Here is a 3,107-nt window from a genome sequence, read left to right as displayed (position 1 = left end):
TTATATACGGTCCGGAGGCTGCGCCCGCGCCCGGCCGCCGGCAGGGGGCGCGCGCGCTCAGAGAATCGGCCAGGGTGTCGGCGGGGCGGCGGCAGCGGCGGAGGCGCGGGGGTTCGGCCAGGGGGCGCGGAGTGGGGACGCGGTGGGTGCATAGAGACCGCTTGGCGCGCGGGCAGGGAAGCAGAGGTCCCCCGCTGCGGAGGCGGGGGAGAGGTTGCTCTTGCCTCTCTCTGACCTTCTTGAGTGCAGCCGGCACCCCGTATTGTTACTAGCGGGAGCAGTAGTAATAATAGTAACAGCAACGCCACGAATAGTAATAATAATACAAGCTTGACAAGTAGTTAGCACCTGCACTTCGCGGTTCTCTAGGTCTCTCAGGCCTCCTCTCGTCTGACCCTTCCACAGCAGGAAGAACAGGGACCACTTTTCTGAGGAGGGGACTTGAGACTAAAAAATGACGACATGACTTGCCTAGCAAAGAGGGGCCGAGCTAGAATTTGAACCCAGCGCTTTCCCATGCTCTCCTGGTCCCTCGGTGCAGCCCATACTTGGGGAGAAGCCAAGAGTTCTCAAGGCTTTGTTGGGGGGCGTGCGGCTGGAATCAGAGACACCCAGGGAGGATCCAGATGGAGGGGAGGAAGGACTTCCACGGTCTCCTTGGGTCTTGGTTGTTGCCCTCCTCTGACTGACTATGTCCCTCTGTGGTGTGGTTCCCTGCCTCACCCTGGACAGGCTCTGGGGGCTTTGAGACAGTTCAAGGAGTGTCTGAACTACCTCCGCTGCGGGGGCTTAACTGCACTCACCTAAGGACATCCTGGGAATCTGCCTCCGCCAGTGGGCAGAGAACATTCACTGCTGACTAGGAATGTTCCGTGCTGGTCTCAGAGAAAACAGAAGTAGCTGCTGAGGGCACAGTCCTGAGGACAGCAGACCAGGACTCCCCAAGCTGGGCACTGGGCTCCCTCCCCATTCTCTCCAGGAGCTTGAGCCCTGGATCCTCCAGGCCCCGTGCACCCATTACCCCTGGAGCAGCCCTCCTTTCTCCCCTCTCCTGCTGAGCGACTGAGAAATGAATTGATGCTCATTAACACGTGCTAATGAGTGTTAGCTGAACTGCCTTCTGAGGGGAGAGCGAAAGGGAAGGAGGTAAGTGAGAATCAAAAACAAGGTCGCTGGGCCAGAGGAGTCGGCAGGAGACAGAGGGTGAAGGTTGTCCCTTGGAGGGAGGGATGAGCCTAGAGCCAGACTCAAAGGGACAGTACAGAGCGAAGGCTCCAAAACCACTTGATTTTGCTCAGAGCAGATGTGCTTAGAGTTTCTTGCAGGAACACACTAGAGGAGAAAAGGAGTTCTTCCCCTCCGTCTTGTGCCAGAGGAGAGCCCCTGGCCGGGAAATTCACCAGAGTTGCTGGGGATTTCTCTTGCACTGCCTGTGGGGAGGCAGAATGGCTCAGTGGTTAAGGGTAGGCACCCTAGAATCAGGTTTGAATCCCAGAATAAGCTGTGTGACCTTGGGCAAATTACATAACCTATTCGTGTCTCAAATTTTCTCTTCTGCAAAATGGGAACGTGGGTATTTACCTCTCAGGATTGTTCTGAGGTTTAAATGAATTGATGTTCCCACTGCCCTTCATGGAGCCAGAGATCAACAGTGATTAGCTTGGCAAGAGATTCCTTGGCCAGCATCCCTCTCCTGGGGTAGCGATGGCTCCCAAAGGGGCCAGCCCCACAAGGAGGTCAAGGGGAAGTCTGAACACAAGCTCTTCACCACAGTGCTGCAGAGCCCTGCAGGGGATAGGCTCAGCCCCTTCCAGCTCTGACACTGTCCTTTGGGCTCCCCTTCCTCCCCTCCTGCCTCTTCCCTGGCCCAGATCTGTGGGGCCAGCGAGCCCATCCCAGCGAGCCAGTACCTCCTTGCTGCTTTGGTTTTCCTGGTGAGGAAGAGATTAGAGCTCTTGCTTCCTACTTTCCAGAGCTGCTGAGATGGGGGTTGGGTGTGTGTGTGGAGGGATGTTGGCTTGCCTGGGGGAGGTCCTGGACATGATTGCAGTGTGGCCATAGTGACCTCCAACTCTGCCTTGGGACAGCCCTGCATCATTCATTTTAGATGCATGATTGGAGTCTTTCTGGGAGGCCCATCCCTGGGCCCATCTCAGATACAGAGGGCTGCAAAGCCCAAGTAAGTCCCTTCGTCCTTCATCCCCAAGCCAAGCACTGCAGAAGCAGTCATGTTGAGGAGTTACAAGCTCTGCTCAGGGGTCGGAAAGCTGCGGGCTCAAAACCCACTTAATAGTTGTGAGGCCATGAGCAAGCTCTTTGACCCTTAGGAAAAAATAGAGGTCATAAAAGTGATATCGGTCACACACAGTCAGTGTAAGGAACAAAAGTAATGTAGTCAAGGAGTTAGCTAGCAAGAATCCTGGCAGTGGTATGTGCTTAACTAAAACGTGGTTATTATATGAACACAGGATATTAGGAGGAATTTTTCTTGTTGTTCTGAAAAGGGGCCAAGTACCGCACTTGCCAGGCACCTCCTGTCTGAGGGACTCACGATGCCTGTCCTTCTCTCTTTTTTTTTTTTTAAATGGAAACTTGCATTTTTCTTTCTTTTTTTTTTTTTTAAAGATTTTTATTTATTTATGTGACAGAGAGAGACACAGCGAGAGAGGGAACACGAGCAGGGGGAGTGGGAGAGGGAGAAGCAGGCTTCCCGCGGAGCAGGGAGCCCGATGCGGGGCTCCATCCCAGGACCCTGGGATCGTGACCTGAGCCGAAGGCAGACGCTTAACCGACTGAGCCACCCAGGCGCCCCTGCCTGTCCTTCTCTTTAACCAAGGCCATGGGCCTTGGAGTCTTGAGCCTTGGCCCCATGTGAAGACAGAAATGGTGCTGTTTCGGACTTAGAGTTGTCTGAAAGCCCACGCTGTCCTGTCCAGTGCCTAGAAGGATTGCACCCCATCCCTGTTGTGTGCAGCCTTTGGAGGTGGCTGTGCCTCCTGAGAAAGGTACATGGAGTTTAAGGGTGGTGCGGAAGCCAGACCTGCTGCTCAGCCTTTGGTGTTGAAGGAAGTCAGGGCTCTAGGAAAACTTTCATTCCACTCTGCTGG

This window comes from Callorhinus ursinus, unplaced genomic scaffold, assembly GCF_003265705.2.
Source record: "Callorhinus ursinus isolate GAN/ISIS: 27379988/994484 unplaced genomic scaffold, GSC_fseal_2.0 scaffold37, whole genome shotgun sequence".
In the NCBI taxonomy this organism is placed as follows: Eukaryota; Metazoa; Chordata; class Mammalia; order Carnivora; family Otariidae; genus Callorhinus; species Callorhinus ursinus.
The sequence above is the reverse complement of the archived record's forward strand: the minus strand, read 5'-3'. Positions refer to the sequence as shown.